This window comes from Macrosteles quadrilineatus, unplaced genomic scaffold (genome assembly GCF_028750875.1).
Source record: "Macrosteles quadrilineatus isolate MER2022 unplaced genomic scaffold, UCM_ALF_1.0 Scaffold_2__2_contigs__length_208266976, whole genome shotgun sequence".
Taxonomy (NCBI): Eukaryota; Metazoa; Arthropoda; class Insecta; order Hemiptera; family Cicadellidae; genus Macrosteles; species Macrosteles quadrilineatus.
Genome location: NW_026542595.1, coordinates 8,370,084 through 8,392,336, shown reverse-complemented (window position 1 = coordinate 8,392,336; position 22,253 = coordinate 8,370,084). Strand labels below are relative to the sequence as shown.

Genomic DNA, 22,253 nt, shown 5'->3' with positions numbered 1-22,253 from the left:
ATCGTACAAACTTTAATTGAGTTTTACCTTTTACCTTAAATAGTTATGGTACTACCTCTTTTAAATGGAGTTAGATTATATTGGAGTTAACCTTGGAAACGAGGGTTACAAAGTGTGGTTTTAGGAAAATACTATTAGCTTAGTATAGAATAAATAAATTTGCCAAGTTTGATAAAAATATATCCATAAATATTTAAAGGAATTATTAAAGAATTTTGTCAGCTGTTTCAACTGCACAAGTTAGTTCTATAATATTAAATAGCATTAACAGGTTTTAAGGTTTACCTACAGCAGGGGCGGTTCCAGGGCTGAGTTTCGGGGGGGGGGGGGGGGCATTACATGGGGGGTCACCGGGGGGGGGGGGGGTCTGGGGGATATGGAGGAAATTTTTGAAAATTATGTGCTGAAATTAGCGTTTTTAAAGCTATTTTGAGACCCTAGCTTTAAGATTTAAAAAATCACACATTTGAGGTTTTTGCCTTATTAAGAATAATTGTGGAATTTCATGAACATATCTTCGGCAACAAAGTGCAAACAGTCAAACTCGAACCTAGTTTTAGGTTAGGTTTATTGATACAATTCAAGAAAAGTGTATAGTATAGGCATGATTTTGGTTATATGCAATAAAACTTCTTGACCACCTTGTGCCGACTTGGGCAGGTATATAAGGAGGGCGCATGTAGTGGTTCCAGTGAACTCATCAGGCATGTTGAACCGTATACAAGCTAACACAAAAAAAAACTTCCCATCCAATGTTAAAATGTGAAGCTTGTTTTAAGGTGTAGTACTGTACTTGTATGTCACACCAGAGTGTCTCGTGTCGACTAAACAATTCTTGTTAATATATATTTTTTAATATATATATAATGGGCTACTTTAAAAATATCCTTAAATGCATATGGGAGCTCAATAATTACAATTGTATTGCGTTGAAAACAAACCTCTGCAAAATGCTTGTAAGGTATCAGCTTGAAACATTTTTTTCAGGCTCGGCTAATTTAGGAAATTGAAATTGTAGGTTCAATATGGCGCCCATGGTCCATTGAATTTACCGACAGAGACCTATAATCTATTAAAGTTGTGCTTACCATTTGAGTAGTAATAATGCAGTAATGGTAACTTACCATGACTGCGTTATTACTACTCAAATACTGACGAAGAACCCATAAATAACCATTCACAATGCAGGGGTATAAATCATCTAGTGACAACGTAGCATAAATTCCACAGATGTTCAGTTCACTCTCACTGCTGCTCTACTCAGTGTCGCTAGTCGCAGTGTTGTAGTCGGCTGGTCGCTACTACTACCACTGCACTGCGGCTATTGGCAAAGAAAATAATTTTCTTTGCTATTGGCTACTAGTGACATGGCGTGATGGTGATGAGTCATCGGATGTGTCTACGCGCCGGCCTAAAAACATTACCCGTTTAACTGCGAGCTGGCGGCACCACGCACCTGTGGCGAATGTGTGTGGCCCAGACTAGTACAACTTGAGTACGACGATGACTATCGCGCTCTCACTTCCATACTATTTTCCGCGTAAATGCCAGCTCCGCCTTACCTGTGCTACCTATTCATGTCCTAATGAATACATCTGTACTTGATAGCCTACTCACATTAAAAACTTTAAAAATAAATTATTATGGTTGGAGTTTAAGTTTGTTTATCTACATTCTCGGGGGGGGGGGGGGGGGGGGCATGGCCCCCATGGCCCCCTCTCTGGAACCGCCCTTGACCTACAGGGTGCAGCACTATTATTTTTTTGCATTTATGACGACAGCTAATTTGAACCAACTTAGCAACAAAAAACTGTGGTTCACATTGAAGGTGTATTCAAATTGAAGGTAATACATACAGCTTTGTAAATAATAGTGTCTTGTTTGATATTTTTTATGTGATTGGTTTACTTGATAAAACTGAATTTTAAATTTTAGCTTTTATAAAAAAATTATAAATTGGTTTGAATAAATGAAAATCATACATGTTAACAAAATTTACATATCATCCATACGCTGGTTTTCTTGAATCATTGTGAATGACATGATGTGTTTGAAATGCCGCTTCGTAGCAAATAGTTCGATCTTGTCAAGACCGACAAGGAAGCACAACAATTTTAGCCAAAACTCGACGGCTTAATCTTCGTCTTCGATTAAATTGAATTATACAAATTATTAATGTGCAACAAATGGTTTATGGTTTAAACGCTTGAATCAATGCAAATGTGATTGACAATGTAACTTTTGTAACGATAATATATTTTGTGGTTTCACTTATATACTCACCATCACATAAAGCTCTCTTATGCAGTTATCAGTAACCAAAATGGTAGAATCCATAACTGTAAATTAGTAAAGGGTTGATTTGTAGGTTATAACTAGCTAGAACTGTAAGTTACCGATCTGTTTTAGAATAAGTTGGTTACTAACTCTGAGGGTTCAAAATTAAAATGTAGGCTAAATGCAGGTCTCTGAAAATGCCTATAATTACATCCCTGTGTTTTTTTACTTCCCTTTATTACAAAACAACGTGTACCTAACCTAATTACACCAATATTTATCTTTACACCAATGTTCTCTTCACTTAAAATTGTTGATTCATTATTTTTTCAGCTATTTTAAGTTCAATTCCTTTGAGCCATCTCCTATGATTCTAATGCTTATTATAAACATATGGAAGTTTAAAATTTAATTCATTAAAATTATTTATCTTTACGAACTCATGAACAATAGAAAACGTTCGCTGGCCCCTCATAGGAATAAAAAGTAAAGATGATCGCAAGATCTCAGGTTCAAGTCACGTTCTCATGGGCAAAGACCTGGCTGAGAACAAGCCAGGCATAGATTGAATTTCGATCTGGAATGCATGGTAGAAGAAATTGTAACCGATGGGAACAATCGACGAGAAACAATATTGTTCCCGCCGATTCCAAGAAATTATACATGCATAAAGAAATTATTTTACTTACGGTCAGCACCACGCCCTCTGGAGGCTGGTCATGAGGGGAGAAGCCAATGAGGACGATGATCGAAGATATTCCACCGATGATTGGAGGGTAGGCGTTTCCCGAAGACATCGGGGGAAGAACCAAACATCGAAGGGGGGAAAAGAGGTCTTGGACACCAAAAGTTTTAATCAGTCTTGGAGAGGTCTCAAGAAGTAGCACTTCAAAGAAGAAACCGTCGGGAGTCCCGGATCGAGTAGGGACAGTGACTTAACAGGATAGTCTGAAGCACCTGTTAAGATCCCGACCAGCTCAAGATCACGAGGACACAACCCCACGGCTTTCTTCAAGACCAAAGGCCACCACCACACTACCGCGCTACCAAGGACCAAAGCAACCCGAAGAGGACGGCCCATAGGACGAGCGACCGACGACGAGAGGAAGGACTACGCTTGGATCAACCCTTGTGTCTCGAGCGAGCAACCCCGGAGTCTACGCCCGCACCAAAGGAACGCCCCGGGGAACCTTTCAATCGTTGCCCAACTGCCTCGTCTTGTGGTATGTCGAAATATCTTCACTCATTTGGTCATAGTGTGCACAACTTAAATGTGAGGGAGAAACTCCATAAAATATAACAAAAATCTACATATAAACGAAATAAATAAACTATAAGAAAGATAAAGTAAATATATATAAATAGAGTAAATGAAGTAGAAATACTTTAAAATTCATATAAATACCAACCCTCAATTAAATTTAAAGGGGTCAACCTAATACAAGAGCAATTTGAAGTTTGAATAAAACAGGATTCAAATCGAATCCATATAAATAAACCTGCTAGTTGGGCTACAAATATAGACGTGTATATAATAATAGAGACAATTTCAAATATGTGTAAATAATTGAAAATTAGGGTGTTAACTATGTAAACACGTATTTTAAATGTTTGTTTAGTTAGTATATATTACGGGCGTCGCCACCATAGGGGACATGGGGGACGCGTCCCCCCCAATATTTGAAAAGTCAGTTTTGTAAATTTAAACGTACATTTCGTTCTTAAAACACGCAATGCCATAAAACAGACATCATCAATGTGGTTTTTATTAAACTTAATAAGCGATGGCAGGAGTAGTATTAAGTTTCACAGAGATAAACTTTGTGGACAATAGCACAACGAATAAAACAATATTACGCTGTAGGCATCATCCAATTTTTACAGCAGTCAGCTGTAGACATGCTAGGGCAAAGGCGAATGCCGAGCGCGCGAGCAAGGATGGGGAAACAGCTGATTTCCTGATGTTCCATACCAGGCTAGTTAGTTAGTTGTGAAATTGTCTGCTAGCCACTGACTTTACACAGGCATCAATAAGACATCAGCGTACTACCGTCACTGCCAGTAAGCACTGTATACAGGAGTGAAGATGCTAAACAAGCTACCAGACCACTTGAAAATTGGAGGCCCGTTGCTGATGAAGAGGAAGCTACGGAGATGGCTGCTAGACAAAGCTTTCTACACCCTAATGGAGTTCTTTGCATGTCAAGACCACACATAGCACTGAAGAAGCTTTTCCATTTCACTTTGTATCTATTATACCAATGTTATTTATTTAAATTTGACGCTGTAACATTTCTTGATGAAATTTTAATAAAGGAATTGTCTATTGTCTATTGCCTATGCGCCTGCTATTTCAGCGACCTCCAACCGCTGCTAGCTACTGTTGTGAGACAGTTTATTTCATAACACCTGTTAATTTCTATTAATTATTATCATATGTTTATTTGTTATTCTATGTTTGTATAAAGGTAAATAAAGTTAGTTGAGTTTGAGTTATGACATAAAACAGTGCATTCACTTAATTCTTAGTCAAATAGTACATGGTGGCAGCGGTTTAGAGCTATGCCTCAGAAGAGAAATCCAAGAAGGAAACAATCTGACTATGAAGATAATGAAAATGAAAGAAGCAGAGAAAATGAATACAACAATTCAACTATGAAGTCAATCATTGTATCAAACACTCATTCAGTAATTCAACCTACAGCTAGTTTCTCCTTTGTACCAGCAGATTGGCCAAGATGGAAAACACGATTTCAAAGATATCGGTCAGCATCTGGGCTATCTGAAGAGTCTGAGAACAAACAAATCAACACTTATATACACATTAGGTGAGAAAGCTGATGAGATTTTTGCATCTTTTAATTTAGCAACCGAATCAACGCTAACATTTGAAGAAGTCTTAGATTTATTTGACAAACATTTTATTCCACGGAGGAACTTAATTTTTGAAAGAGCAAAGTTTTTGAAGAGACAACAAAAAATTAATGAAACAGTTGAAGAGTTTATAGTTAGTCTCCATTCCTTGGCTAGAACCTGTGACTGGGGTTCACTTAATGATGAAATGGTGTTGATGGTACTAATACTGGGTTTAAATGATGAGAAACTTAGTGATCGCTTGTTGCTAGATCCCGAGATGAATTTAGACAAGGCCATTACAGTAATAAGACATGCAGATAACGTAAAGAAAGAGAAGGCAGATTTATGTGATGAGAAAAGAGTTCAAATTGAAGCAACTACGTCATCGAGCTCAAACCAAAATCAAGGATATAGGTTTCGTCAAAAGAAACAAGAATACCCAGCGCAATGTATCTGGTGTGGTTATAAACCGTCTCATCCAAGAAGCACGTGTCCAGCAAAAAGCGCAACATGTAACTTATGCAAAAAGATTGGTCACTTTTCAAAGGTCTGCAGATCTAAAGAAGCACAGGAAGTAACTGATGAAAATGAAGTAAGTGAACTTGGACCTTCAAATAATAAAGTATTCATAGGTACACTTGGGGATGGGTCAAAATGTAAGCCCTGGAAACTAGAATTACTATTTGAGGGAAAGCCACAAACATTTAAAATTGATTCAGGGGCAGATGTAACAGTAATTCCCCCTGGCATAGTTGATCCAAGTAGGATCCAGCCGACTCTAGTTGAGTTGTTTGGGGTTGGTAGAACAAAATTAGAAACTGTAGGTTGTGTTAGAGCTAATATCCAATACAGAGATGTTAAAATAAATCACATGGTATACGTAGTGAAGGGACTCATAACACCCTTGCTTGGTCGTCCAGCAATACAGGACTTGAAAATTTTAACTTTTGTTAATTCAGTTGCAGAGGTAGACAGTGATTTTTTTACCGAATACCATGAAATGTTTAGTGGTCTGGGCGTCATTCCTGATCCCTACACAATAGCACTTAAGGATGGCGCAAAGCCATACGCAATAACCACTCCTAGGACAGTACCTTTACCCCTAATGTGTCAAGTGAAAAAAGAACTAGAAAGTATGGTCCAAAATAATGTAATCACACCAGTTGAGCATGCTACTGAATGGTGCTCAGCAATGGTAGTAGTGCCTAAATCTAATGGAGATGTCCGCATATGTGTTGACTTAACAAAGTTGAATGAATCCATCCAGCGGTCTTATCATCCGATTCCCAAAATTGAAACGTCTCTCAGCTCAATTTCAGGAGCAAAATGGTTTTCAAAACTTGATGCAAACAGTGGTTTTTGGCAAGCCCCCTTAAATGTAAATTCCCAGGATCTAACTACTTTCCTTACCCCTTTTGGACGTTTTAAATTTCTCAAACTTCCATTTGGAATCACATCAGCACCTGAACATTTTCAGAAATGCATGAACAAAATCTTAGACAACCAGTCAAATGTCGCAGTCCATATGGACGATATTCTGATTTGGGGCAAAACGAAAGAAGAACATGATACAGTTGTTCGGCAAGTACTTGAAAAGCTTAAAAATGTAGGAATGACACTTAACAAAGACAAAACTGAGTTTGGGAAGTCAAGTATTAAATTCCTCGGGCATTTCCTCTCATCCGATGGAATTTCTGTTGATAAGGAAAAGGTTTCCGCCATTCTCAAAATGGACTGCCCAAAAAACGTAAAAGAACTTCAAAGGTTCAATGGGATGGTAAACTTTCTTGGTAAGTTTATTCCTGACAAAGCTATGATTTTGGCCCCAATGAATTCACTACTTCAAGCTAACGTTCCATGGATATGGGGTCCAGAGCAGGCGAAGGCATTTGATGAAATAAAACTCATTTTGACCAACTCTCCTTGCCTAGCTATTTACGATGTAAATCGGGAAACAATTATCTCATGTGATGCCTCGCTTCAAGGACTAGGATCAACTCTTTCTCAAGTTCAAGATGATGGTTCTATACGACCAGTATCATTTGCATCCCGAAGCCTTCTTCCTTCTGAAAAAAACTATGCAAACATCGAGAGGGAGGCTACAGCTGTTGCTTGGGCATGTGAAAAGTTTCAAGAATTTATTATTGGCAAGAGAATAACAATACAAACAGATCACAAACCACTGCTTCAAATTTTGAAGTCCAAACATCTTGATGAATTGTCTCCAAGAATTCAAAGAATTCGATTGCGTCTCATGAGATATGATTTTTCAATTACTTATATTCCTGGAAAGCAGCTTCTAGTTCCTGATGCTCTTTCAAGAGCACCTCTCCCATTTTCAGGTACTGATGACCGTGAGTTAGAAGAAGAAACTCAAGCGTTTGTTCAAATGGTTTTGTCATCCATCGATATAAACGACTGCATAGTTGCTAAAGTATTGGAGGAACAAAATAAAGATCCGACTTTACGTGAACTGAAAAAAATAATCATCCAAGGTTGGCCTTCTAAGACATCATTGCGAGATGACCTAAAACCGTACAATTCAGTTAAGGATGAGCTAAGTGTTGATAATGAGATGATACTACGAGGTTCAAGACTTGTAATTCCGTCAGCTCTGCAGTCTTGGGCACTTCAAAGAGTACATGAAGGTCACTTTGGAATCACCAAGTGTCGTTTGTCGTTTGACAAACCAAGTCCTTGAACATTCAGATTTCAAGACATTTTCCAAAGTTTATGGCTTCAAGCATATAACAAGTAGCCCAAAATTTTCCCAAAGCAATGGAGAGGCTGAAGCGGCAGTGAAAATCACCAAAATGATTCTAAAGAAAAATGTGGAAGACCCTTATTTAGCGCTTCTAGCCTATCGAACGACACCCCTCTGGAATGGGTTCAGTCCCTCTCAGCTTCTTATGAACAGGCGATTACGGAGCACATTGCCTCAGACAGGACATTTGCTTTGTGGAAAACCAGATCTAAAGGATCTTAAAGGGAGAGAAGAAAGATATCGTGAGAAGTACAAACACAACTATGATAGAAGGCACAAAGTGCAAACTCTCAATCCTCTTCATATAGGAGACCCAGTTTGGATTGTGGACCTTAGAAGACATGGCAAGATTGTGAAAATCCTGGACAGCCCTCGTTCATATATTGTTGAAACTGATAAGAGGAATGTGAGAAGAAATCGATTCCACCTCAAACTTGCCCCTTATTTAAGAGAGGAAAACAGTGAAGAAAATTTGTCAGCGAATACACATCAAACAGAACCATACAACCGTCCAAAGAGAAACATACAAAAACCAAGCTGGTTGAAGAACTTTCAAACTTAAAAGGGAGGGTGTTGTGAGACAGTTTATTTCATAACACCTGTTAATTTCTATTAATTATTATCATATGTTTATTTGTTATTCTATGTTTTTATAAAGGTAAATAAAGTTAGTTGAGTTTGAGTTATGACATAAAACAGTGCATTCACTTAATTCTTAGTCAAATAGTACAGCTACTATTTGGTTTTGTGAGCTACAACCTAAGAACAGCCGATTTTCCAGCAAGCTCAGGGACTGCTTCCTTTAAGGCCTTAATTACTTCACTCTCTGCCAACACACAATCTATGTCTCGAACCTCAACTGACGTCTTGGGCTCGAGTGCGCGGACGGTGCCTGGCCCTCCACGGCTGCCTTTAGTTCAGCAGCATAAGCAGCTTTTTCTTTCAACTTACCCAGTTCAAAGAGGACGTACTTGTCCCAGGTTTGTCTAATCGACCGCACAACCGTATCCGTCTGTTCCGACTTAGCCTTAGTCTTTATTGTGTTGTTATTCATATGTGTTTGAAAACATATGGTGTTAAAATATTATTTGTTTAGTTTTTGTTTGGTAAACATTGGGAAATAAAGTATTTGTCTTATTAAAACTATTTTAATTTAACATACAATAACACTACATGGTGGCAGCGGGTTTTTATTGTTTTAGCAATACAGTACATAAGGATGAAAGGTTTTTAGTGTTCCTTCCCCAGAACATTTTGATTTTAAAGGAGAAAACTGGCCTAAATGGAAAACCCGTTTCTTGCGCTTTAATGCGGTATCTGGGCTCACCAATGAAGACGAACCATATCAGGTAAACACCTTACTATATATGATGGGCGAAAAGGCCGAAAGCATATTTGAATCATTTAATTTGACATCTGAGGAAAGTAAAAGTTTCAAAACTGTTTTAAAAAAAATTGATAAATATTTCGCTCCTTCTAAAAATGTAATCTATGAGAGGTAAATGTTTCATACTAGGGTTCAACATGAGGAAGAGCGTGTTGAGAGTTTGATTCATGATCTTCATGAGATGGCTTCTAGATACGATATTCCTGCTTCTTATAAAGATGAGGCTATACGAGATCAACTTGTTGTAGCGATTAGGGACAAAAGTTTATCTGAAAAACTACAAATGAATGCAGATCTAACACTTAATTCTGCTGTCTCAAATGTTAAGCAAGCCGAATCGATTAAAATGCAACAATCATTGATGAGGTCCAGGTCTTCTGAACATGCACTAACTGCAGATAAAGTCACTTCAAGGACTTGGGGCACTAGGCCTAAATTTGCTCAGAAACCTCCAGTTGATTCCAATGCGTCCAGTACAAATTACTACAATCAATGCCAGTGGTGTGGTAACGCTCAACATGAACGACCAAAATGTCCTGCCCGGAATATTTTCTGTCGAAACTGTAACAGGAAGGGCCATTTTGCTAAATGTTGCCAGTTCAAGAATGTCAAGGAAATAAATTCACATCCTCTTCAAGATGATGAAGTTAATAAGAGTGACAAATTTGTGGGGTCTATTAATCCTCAAAAGAATTCTAAAGCAAAATGGTCTGCTGAAGTTAAACTAAATGGAGTATGTATTCAAGCTAAAATAGACACTGGAGCTGACGTTTGTGTCTTGCCCCAATCACTTTATAAGTTGAAACTTTTTATGTATAAGGGTACAATCCAGTACAAGAATCAATATTGTAAGGCTCAGTTTTATGTAATATCTGGTGCTGATAGAACCCTTTTGAGCAATGAAGTTAGTGAAAATTTGGGTTTAGTTAAAAGGATGTTTCGAGTCAACTCAACTGGCTCATTTGATCCCTTTACATCATACCCTAAACTTTTCAGTGGTCTCGGTGATACACAAGCTCATTATAATATAAAATTAAAGCCAAACGCTGAACCGTACTCTCTCAAAGTTCCTAGGCATGTTCCCCTACCCTATAAAGATGCTGTAAAAAAGGAACTGGATGCAATGTTGGATAAAGGTGTTATCGTGAGAGTAGACACTCCGACTGACTGGTGTTCACCTCTTGTCATTGTCCCCAAAAAGGACAATTCAATAAGACTTTGCGTAGATTTTACTAAACTTAATGAGAGTGTTAAACGAGAACTGTATCCTGTGCCTTCTGTAGACTACACTCTGGGACAATTAGATGGTGCTAAGGTGTTCTCGAAACTAGATGCTAACTCGGGTTATTGGCAAATACTCATAACAGAAGAAGCTTCATATCTTACTACTTTCATCACACCTTTTGGAAGGTTCAGATTTTTACGACTTCCTTTCGGGATTTATACTGGTTCAGAAGTATTCCAGCGTCAAATGTCTGAATCACTTGAAGGCCTTCAAAGTGTTGTTTGCCATTTCGATGACATAACCATAGGCCTATACGGGAAAGATATGGAAGAACATGACAAAAACTTACATAGTGTTTTGTGTAGGCTCCAGGGCTGGACACTTAATAGATCAAAATGTGTGTTCCGGCATTACAGTATCAGTTTACTAGGCCACCTTGTAACTAAAAATGGTATTAAGCCAGATCCCTCTCGTGTTGAGGCTATCCAAAAACTCAAGACGCCAACTAATGTTAAAGAACTAAGGAGAATTCTAGGTGTTGTCAATTACGTAGGGTAGCCAAGTTTATTCATAATTTGTCGACCATAGTTCATTCAAATTCAAATTCAAATTCTTTATTCACTCATAACATCTTACATAGTACAACGTACAAAGACAGGAGTGTCGTCAAAAATAAGAATTTAAAAAAATACTATAACTAATTAATTCACAACTAGTTAATTACTATAACTAATTAATCTTATGGCTTCAAGCATGTAACAATTAGCCCAAAATTTTCCCAAAGCAATGGAGAGGCTGAAGCGGCAGTGAAAATCGCCAAAATGATTCTAAAGAAAAATGTGGAAGACCCTTATTTAGCGCTTCTAGCCTATCGAACGACACCCCTCTGGAATGGGTTCAGTCCCTCTCAGCTTCTTATGAACAGGCGATTACGGAGCACATTGCCTCAGACAGGACATTTGCTTTGTGGAAAACCAGATCTAAAGGATCTTAAAGGGAGAGAAGAAAGATATCGTGAGAAGTACAAACACAACTATGATAGAAGGCACAAAGTGCAAACTCTCAATCCTCTTCATATAGGAGACCCAGTTTGGATTGTGGACCTTAGAAGACATGGCAAGATTGTGAAAATCCTGGACAGCCCTCGTTCATATATTGTTGAAACTGATAAGAGGAATGTGAGAAGAAATCGATTCCACCTCAAACTTGCCCCTTATTTAAGAGAGGAAAACAGTGAAGAAAATTTGTCAGCGAATACACATCAAACAGAACCATACAACCGTCCAAAGAGAAACATACAAAAACCAAGCTGGTTGAAGAACTTTCAAACTTAAAAGGGAGGGTGTTGTGAGACAGTTTATTTCATAACACCTGTTAATTTCTATTAATTATTATCATATGTTTATTTGTTATTCTATGTTTTTATAAAGGTAAATAAAGTTAGTTGAGTTTGAGTTATGACATAAAACAGTGCATTCACTTAATTCTTAGTCAAATAGTACAGCTACTATTTGGTTTTGTGAGCTACAACCTAAGAACAGCCGATTTTCCAGCAAGCTCAGGGACTGCTTCCTTTAAGGCCTTAATTACTTCACTCTCTGCCAACACACAATCTATGTCTCGAACCTCAACTGACGTCTTGGGCTCGAGTGCGCGGACGGTGCCTTGGCCCTCCACGGCTGCCTTTAGTTCAGCAGCATAAGCAGCTTTTTCTTTCAACTTACCCAGTTCAAAGAGGACGTACTTGTCCCAGGTTTGTCTAATCGACCGCACAACCGTATCCGTCTGTTCCGACTTAGCCTTAGTCTTTATTGTGTTGTTATTCATATGTGTTTGAAAACATATGGTGTTAAAATATTATTTGTTTAGTTTTTGTTTGGTAAACATTGGGAAATAAAGTATTTGTCTTATTAAAACTATTTTAATTTAACATACAATAACACTACATGGTGGCAGCGGGTTTTTATTGTTTTAGCAATACAGTACATAAGGATGAAAGGTTTTTAGTGTTCCTTCCCCAGAACATTTTGATTTTAAAGGAGAAAACTGGCCTAAATGGAAAACCCGTTTCTTGCGCTTTAATGCGGTATCTGGGCTCACCAATGAAGACGAACCATATCAGGTAAACACCTTACTATATATGATGGGCGAAAAGGCCGAAAGCATATTTGAATCATTTAATTTGACATCTGAGGAAAGTAAAAGTTTCAAAACTGTTTTAAAAAAAATTGATAAATATTTCGCTCCTTCTAAAAATGTAATCTATGAGAGGTAAATGTTTCATACTAGGGTTCAACATGAGGAAGAGCGTGTTGAGAGTTTGATTCATGATCTTCATGAGATGGCTTCTAGATACGATATTCCTGCTTCTTATAAAGATGAGGCTATACGAGATCAACTTGTTGTAGCGATTAGGGACAAAAGTTTATCTGAAAAACTACAAATGAATGCAGATCTAACACTTAATTCTGCTGTCTCAAATGTTAAGCAAGCCGAATCGATTAAAATGCAACAATCATTGATGAGGTCCAGGTCTTCTGAACATGCACTAACTGCAGATAAAGTCACTTCAAGGACTTGGGGCACTAGGCCTAAATTTGCTCAGAAACCTCCAGTTGATTCCAATGCGTCCAGTACAAATTACTACAATCAATGCCAGTGGTGTGGTAACGCTCAACATGAACGACCAAAATGTCCTGCCCGGAATATTTTCTGTCGAAACTGTAACAGGAAGGGCCATTTTGCTAAATGTTGCCAGTTCAAGAATGTCAAGGAAATAAATTCACATCCTCTTCAAGATGATGAAGTTAATAAGAGTGACAAATTTGTGGGGTCTATTAATCCTCAAAAGAATTCTAAAGCAAAATGGTCTGCTGAAGTTAAACTAAATGGAGTATGTATTCAAGCTAAAATAGACACTGGAGCTGACGTTTGTGTCTTGCCCCAATCACTTTATAAGTTGAAACTTTTTATGTATAAGGGTACAATCCAGTACAAGAATCAATATTGTAAGGCTCAGTTTTATGTAATATCTGGTGCTGATAGAACCCTTTTGAGCAATGAAGTTAGTGAAAATTTGGGTTTAGTTAAAAGGATGTTTCGAGTCAACTCAACTGGCTCATTTGATCCCTTTACATCATACCCTAAACTTTTCAGTGGTCTCGGTGATACACAAGCTCATTATAATATAAAATTAAAGCCAAACGCTGAACCGTACTCTCTCAAAGTTCCTAGGCATGTTCCCCTACCCTATAAAGATGCTGTAAAAAAGGAACTGGATGCAATGTTGGATAAAGGTGTTATCGTGAGAGTAGACACTCCGACTGACTGGTGTTCACCTCTTGTCATTGTCCCCAAAAAGGACAATTCAATAAGACTTTGCGTAGATTTTACTAAACTTAATGAGAGTGTTAAACGAGAACTGTATCCTGTGCCTTCTGTAGACTACACTCTGGGACAATTAGATGGTGCTAAGGTGTTCTCGAAACTAGATGCTAACTCGGGTTATTGGCAAATACTCATAACAGAAGAAGCTTCATATCTTACTACTTTCATCACACCTTTTGGAAGGTTCAGATTTTTACGACTTCCTTTCGGGATTTATACTGGTTCAGAAGTATTCCAGCGTCAAATGTCTGAATCACTTGAAGGCCTTCAAAGTGTTGTTTGCCATTTCGATGACATAACCATAGGCCTATACGGGAAAGATATGGAAGAACATGACAAAAACTTACATAGTGTTTTGTGTAGGCTCCAGGGCTGGACACTTAATAGATCAAAATGTGTGTTCCGGCATGACAGTATCAGTTTACTAGGCCACCTTGTAACTAAAAATGGTATTAAGCCAGATCCCTCTCGTGTTGAGGCTATCCAAAAACTCAAGACGCCAACTAATGTTAAAGAACTAAGGAGAATTCTAGGTGTTGTCAATTACGTAGGGTAGCCAAGTTTATTCATAATTTGTCGACCATAGTTCATTCAAATTCAAATTCAAATTCTTTATTCACTCTTAACATCTTACATAGTACAACGTACAAAGACAGGAGTGTCGTCAAAAATAAGAATTTAAAAAAATACTATAACTAATTAATTCACAAAACTCAAAATTATTACTACTGACATCAAGTAAAAGTTACCATTATAAAAAACAACAAATAAGATAAAATCCTGCTAAAATCAATGAAAGCCATTAGGTATGTATTCAAAGTGAATTTAGTTTACAAAATTAACCCAATTCTTGTCCGTTTAGAAAACATCAGAATAGAAATCTTCTATTTTATAATATGCCTTTTCAATTAATAACTCATGTAATTTTTCTAGGAGTATGTTTTTTGGATTGTTGGTGATTCTTTTTGGAAGTTTATTAAAAATTTTTATAGCCATGTACTGTATTTTGGTGTACGTTCAAAAAGAGTTAGTCTATGTATTGGGAATTGATATAAATGTTTCTGACGTGTGGAATAGTTATGTGTAAATTTAAACTCTTCAAAATTATCTATATTGTTAATTAATAGCTTAACCATTTCAAAAATGTACATACTTGTGATGGTTAAAATCCCTAATCTTTTAAAATGAGGTCTAGAACTGTTTTTCTTTGATACTTTAACCATGGTACGTACAATTGATTTTTGTGCGTTAAGAAGTTTTTTTGTTTTGGGACTGGATCCCCAGAGTACTATACCATACCTTATTATAGAATCAATATAGGCACAATATACTAATTTACATACTTTCAGAGATGTTACATCAATTGTAACACTTATTGCATAGCGAAAAGAAAGTAATTTTTTTGTTAGATATTGAATATGATCTCCCCAATTTAATTTTGAATCAATATGTATTCCTAATACTTTGTGTGAATCTGTCGGGATTAATAGGCTGCTATTTAATGAATTTGAAGAGTTTTTCCCCTTAAATTGCATAATTTGTGTTTTTGAATTATTTAACAGTAGTCCATTTTGAGAGAACCATTCCTCTAGTTCTTTTATTGATTTCTGAACAATGATTTCCAATTGATGTATTTTTGGGGCTTTTAATATAACATTTGTGTCATCTGCATACAAGAAGAGTTCGCCTGATATATTACAGTCTATATCATTAATAAATATTAAGAATAGTGTTGGCCCCAGGATGGAACCTTGAGGAACACCGTACCTGATATTATTCCATCCGGACAAGAACTTGTGGCCATCCCTATAAACTACTGTGCGTTGCTTTCTATTTGATAGGTAGTTTGAGAGAAGTTGCAATACCTGACCAACAATCCCTACTTTCTTCAGTTTGCAAATAATTAGTTTGTGGTCAACACAGTCGAATGCCCTGGATAAGTCACAGAACACCCCAGCAGTACTCTGCCCCTCATCCAGCGCCTCAGAGACCATGTTGACAAATTTAGTTAATGCCTTTGTGGTTGATTTATTTTTCCTGAATCCAAATTGTGATTGTGAATATACATTGTTCTGTTCTAAGTAATTTGTCAAGCGGAAATTAATTGCTTTTTCAAAGATTTTTGCAAAGTTGCTTAAAATATAAATTGGTCTGTAATTATTAATATCTGTTCTTTTTCCTTTCTTAAAAATTGGTTTTACTTCTGATAGTTTAAGTTTATCTGGAAATTGACCTGACAAAAAACATTGGTTGACTATTAAGCTAATGACCGGGGCTATTAAGTGTTGGGACAGTTTAATTAACCTCGTTGGAGCCTCATCCCAACCAACAGAGCCAGAATTGCTTAGGCTCTGTATAATTTTGCCTATTTCTGAGCCCTGTGTTGGGCACAGGTCCATCAACACTGGAAATGACAAAGCTGATGGGGATTTGATGTCTATGAAAGACGGGGCCGGGACATTTAAAATATCAACTGTGTTTATAAAGTGATTGTTGAAGCAAGAGGCTATGACTCCTGGATCATCTAACAAACTACCCTCAACTTCTAATTGCACATCTACAAATTTGTCGTCTTTTCTAATTCCTATTTCTTTCTTGACTACAGACCAGGTGGCCCTCATTCTATTTCTTGCATTGACAATGAAATTATTGTTTTCTGTTCTTTTACTCTTATTTACTAAAGCTTTAAATTCTTTCCTACATTTTTTGTATTTTAACTTTGAATTTTCATCATTAAATTCCTTAAATTTAACATGTAATAGCCTCTTCTTACGAGCTAACCTCATTATTTCATCGTTGACCCATAAAGCCTTGGATTCTTTCCTTTCTATGAATAGTTTTAATGGAAAACACTCATGCATGGATGTCAGAAATAAATGTAGAAAACTATCATAACTACTATTGCACGATTCTAAAAGAGTAAAACTATATAGTTTTTGATGTAGTACGATCAAAAATTTCTCTGAGTTGTCTGTTGAAAAAAATCTTCTATAAATTCTGGGAGCTTTTACTTTATTAGGGAATTTAGGAAGAGACATAATTAGAACATTATGGTCCGAAAGATCATGCTTAATATTGTAAATCAAGGACCCATAGAAGTTTTTGCTCGTAAGAAAATTGTCAATGCAAGTAGCTGTATTGGGAGTAATTCTAGTTGTCTCTTTGCAGTGAATATAAAAACCATATTTTTTAACAATGTTACAAAACCTACTTGAATTTGTATCCTTTTTTAGTAAATTTACATTAAAATCAGAGGCCAATAAAATTTTTAAGTTTTTATTTTTTAATGCTACAAACCTTAAAAAAGTGTCTAATTTTTTTAAAAACAGTTTTGAAATTTTATTCCCTGGAATCCTGTAGACTGAAACGATTAGTAGATTTAATGAGATTATTTGTACAAAGGAACCCTCAAACAAGAATTCTTCGTTAAATACAGCGAGATCATCTCGAACAATAAATGATAGAGAGTTGTGAATTAAAATACAGGAACCTCCCTCAGATCTCTCCCTAAAAAAGCCGTCAGCTAAACAGAAATTTGACATTTTATTTAAAATATACTTATTATCTTTTCTTATACAATGCTCATTAATACATATAATTTTTACTTTACATTCTAAACCTAAAATGAACAATTCTAACTCCTCCATTTTTCCATTTGCACCCTGGAGATTCCAATGAAGAACCACATTCTTCTTATTGTTGTTAGAAACCCTATATGACACTGGCTGGGTGTAAAAGCTTTTTATTTGTAACTATTTCCGATTTCAGAGAAGTTGGTTTCTCTTTGGGATTATCCCTAAAAAAGGAAAGTGCATTTCTGCATCATCAATGTGAATGTAGTTATTATTGGAACCTCCAGGAAGCATTCTCTCACCACTATGCATTATCTCACTGACACTACCATTTCTATTGCCTTGGACTACGGCTTCACAAAAGGAAAGAGGGCCTGGTGCAAGAATAGTGGAGGGGAGTAAACAGGCATTACTTCTCACTGCACTAGACACATACACATCGCTGCTGCATTGATGCTGAAGGTCTGACGACATCTGGTGTTGCTGGTGAAGTCTCCTGTCATCAGTCTGCTGAATGTTGCCAGATGGAAGGTTAGTTGACGTCTCGGGCTGACCTGGAGTTTGCTGCTCCTTACGTACCAGTTGCTGTAGCCTCTTCACAAAGTCGGAGTGGGACAGACCTCTTCTCAGCCGACTGTTTACTGCCTCTTCATGGACTACAATTGTAATCCGTGCACCTGTTTCCTTTTGAAGCCTTGTTAGGTTGCATATAAAGTGTTCTAGTTTTATTTTATCCCTAGTACATCCCATTGGGGAGCATATCAGATGTTTAAATTTTCTACTCTTGAAATCTTCTATCAAACCATGAAATGCTTTGTCATATCTAGATCTTGAAGGTTTCTTAAAATAATCTTCTTTAGTGATTAAACTATAAACGCCAGATATTTCACTAATTTTTGTATATGCAAGATTGGGTTGAATTAAGTCAGCGGATGATGGTTTACCACAGAATTCCTTAAACGTCACCGCTACGCCTTCTGACATATTTTTCTCATGGTATATGTCTGCTGAAATACAATGAGCAAATGCAGTGAATTCCTGTTTACTGTAGTCAGCTAACATTTTGGCCATATCTTCTTCTACCACTTGAATGCTTTTGGCGTTGTCAATCGTCTGTTTCCTTGCGCATCTCTGTTTGTGTGACTTATGTGACTCATCCAAATTACATACTTTCCCCAAATCCTTCGACCCATTTAACCAGGAGGCGATACAATTACAGACTATCTGTTTTCCGTTTGAGTTCAGATGTAATCCGTTCCTAGCATAATGTTCAAAGGAATTTAATTTATGATTAAATAATAAGAGCTTGGTGTTATTTTCCAAAGAAAAAGCCAATAGTTCTAAGTTGCAGGTCTCAATTTCAAAAAACTTTCTACCATTATGTGGCTGCTGGTAGATGTAGGGCAGTTCCGTCAATACAATTTCACATTTGAAACTCCTAATGATAGAACAAAGCTTAGCATACACCTGATTTTGGTGCCAGGAGTCTGTTCTGTTAGTACCACCAATAATTAAAACTATATCATTTTTAGTAAATTTTAATTTATGTTTTTCTAATTCATGAAGTATATATATTAGGTGTGCTCCTGGGTAGTAGGTTGATGTAACATTGTAGTGAGGAAGGTGTGGTCTCAGTAGGTTTGCAATGTCTCTTGCATGGCTGTCTCCTGTTATGTAAAATGTGGGTTTTATTTTAGAATTATTCTCATGTTTAGTTGTAACATTCTTTGTATTCCTTATTGGAGTAGACGACACCACTTGAAGTGTAGATGGATCGTTGGCTTTGCTGGTTATCTCAAAGACATTTGTGTTGGATTTTCTTGTTTTGTTGTAGTGATTTACATTTGTTTTTCTTCTGATAGGTTGTGACTCTTTTTCTTCACAGTCTTTATGTTTGCCTTTCTTTTGGTTAACTTGCATGTTATCCTGATCTAATTTTCCACTTGCAGTTGAAGATATTTCTGTAAGTGGAGAGAAAGTATTTTTTAGGTTGATTGTCGTTTTAGACCTTCCTTGTTTAGATTTAGACTTTTTAATTTTTCTCTGCTTTTGGCCTACTTTGATCCAGTTATCCTTTTCTTGATCCTTTTGGGAAATTTCCCCATCATCTTTACTTGTTTTATGATTAAAATTGTCAATAAGAGTTTCACTGCGCTGGTCAGCTCGTCCTTCCATATATAACCTGTACCAATCTTGCAATGGTAACTTTTGATTAATTGGGTTTTTGCAATAGAATTCAGTAACTATTTTTGAGTTAACCAAAACATTAATTCCACATTCAAAACTATTCTGCTGCTGTGGACAAGGAATATCCCATAGAGTTCCTTGAAAATCCATGTTCTTCATAAGTGCCAAGGCACTTAGCTTATTTAATCCAGAGCTTGAATCCAGGTGGTAAGCGCATTTCCTGAAATTATCAAAGACTAGAAGGCTCCAATGTGAGCCAGAGTCATCCACCATTGGGTCCAAACTATTATTGAGACAGCATAAAACATATTTGAAGGTGTTAAATTGCAGAGTGTTCATTTCAGATTTAATATCTTCACTGTTTGAATGTTTAAGAATTTGTGTTGGGAGTGGACCTAAGAGTAGTACCGATGATCCTGTGTTTGTGGGATCCTGATTGTAGTAATAAAAGTATGATTGAAGTATTGTGTCATCCAACCATCTAGCTCTTGACCAAGCCGCGTCATCCGCTTTCAAAAGCTTAGCAACTTTAGTTGCAGTGTCAGTTTGCCCCTCAGTTAGTGTTGCAGTTTTCTCCAGTTCCATAAGTTTGGTTTTTAGTTGGGCCTTTTGTAGTAATAAATCCTCTGTTTTGTTTTTGAACTCTGTTCTTTCACTATCCAACTGTGAAGCCAAGTTATTTCTAAATTCATCACTCTTTGATAATTTATCTTTCAAAAATTTTATCTCATCTGTTAGTTCATTAACTGCCTTTATTTTTTCTAACTTAGATTTATTTATTTGATCTTCATAGCTTTGTAGTCTATCTTCTAATCTATTCAGATACTAAGTTTTGGATAACTTCATGCTGTGTAGTTCTTGTTTTAACTTTTCATTCTCCGTTAACAACAAATTGCCAGCCTCTGCTGCAATTGTAAGTGAGCGTTCCAGGTCCTCATTTGAGTTGCTGTTTATATCAAGATTTTTGATTGTTTCTTTTACAACATCTATTGTCATGTTTTCCTGATTAGTTTCAGATTTCTTACAGTTATAACATTTCCATTTATGTTGAGTACCCTCTTTGCAGATTTCACGGAATTGCACATCCGTCATATCCCTCATACATCTTTTATGGTACCAATAACCACAGAAACCTTTGCAAAAAACGGAGCCTGACCCTGCCCCTCTTTTACAAATTCCACACGGGTTTTTGGTCATTTTTGTCTGTTGAATAAGCTTATTTTAATTTTTGTTATGCATTTGAATTAATTTTCTTTGATTTGTAATGATTGGTTTACTCTCAGAAAAACTAAATATCCTTGTTTTGAAAATGGCAACAATGTTGAGCTCCAGCTCAACTATTAATTACTATAATCATAAAGAACTCGACTTCACAGGTAGTCAGTAACGATAAGCTATAATCTATTGTTGACAGTTTATGTTGTCCAGCTCTGATAACAGACCTGAACTTTGTAGTCTGTAGTTGCCACTACTGATAAGATGTAGTTGCCGTGAAAAAGATCAGTTTGTTTTTAATGTTTCTCCAGGAAATTACTACTCTAACCAAACTGACTGATATTTATTGTTTTTATAGAGTCTTTCTGAGTAAAATAATATCACTTAAGTTTTCAACTTATTTATTTACAAGTAAAAATTTTATATTTTACTCTAACTTTACTGGTGCAGTGCCCATAATGGTGTTCTATACAGTTAAATATGATCTTCAAAACATGTGCTTTTCTACATACTGAAAAGTGAGTACTTTAATTCTTAAATATCAAACTATTTACAAAAATAAAATAAAAGATTGATTATTCAGTTACTAGAATAGTACTTCCCCAATGTTTTTACTGCATACATGTAAAACTTAACCTTGTAATTCACTAGATACTTTAAAATATTGAATCCTTATAACTGAACCATGGACAATTCCACTCACTGCAGACGAATAAATCCACTACATGATTTAAAGAAATACAGAATTTGTTTGGGGGCCTGATCAAGACCAAGCTTTGGAAAAGATTAAACTGTCATTGATGTCCGAACCGTGTCTCGCTTTATACAGCATGTCTAAAGAAACCTTCCTTTAGCGGATTCCTCATCATACGGTATTGGAGTTGCACTACTTCAGCTTCAAGAAGATGGAACTAAACGTCCTGTGGCCTATGCTTTGAGAAGTTTGTCATCAGCCGAACGTAATTGGGCTCAAATAGAAAAAGAAGCTCTAGCGATTGCATGGGGGTGTGAACGATTTGAACACCTCATTTTAGGGCTGCATTTGCATATTGAGACAGACCATAAGCCCTTGCTCTCCATATTCAAGATAAAAGACTTGGACAATATTACTCCCAGTGTCGCGGATTTATAAGTTTTGTTCTAAATTAAGTAAGTATATAAATGTGGAAGTCGTGAAATAAGTTTTATTTTTGACAATTAAAGTAGTTTAAGTTTCAGTTAACATCATCTTCTTGCTATTTGTTCAACTAGTACCACTCAATTGTTTTCTTTTTATATTCACAACATCTGGTATTAATTACATATGTTACAAACAGTCTTTTGGGAAATGTTATGGCTTTGCCACACTCCGGCCACTTGAGAAATTTCTTCAACACACCTGGT

At 36.5% G+C, this 22,253-nt stretch overlaps 1 protein-coding gene across 1 annotated transcript in view; it reads left to right on the top strand.

The window, feature by feature from the left end:
• LOC128986650 (corrinoid adenosyltransferase MMAB-like) overlaps nt 1-22,253 on the top strand; it is an 89,810-nt gene that overhangs the window by 15,092 nt on the left and 52,465 nt on the right. The gene's annotated exons all lie outside the window — the stretch shown is intronic.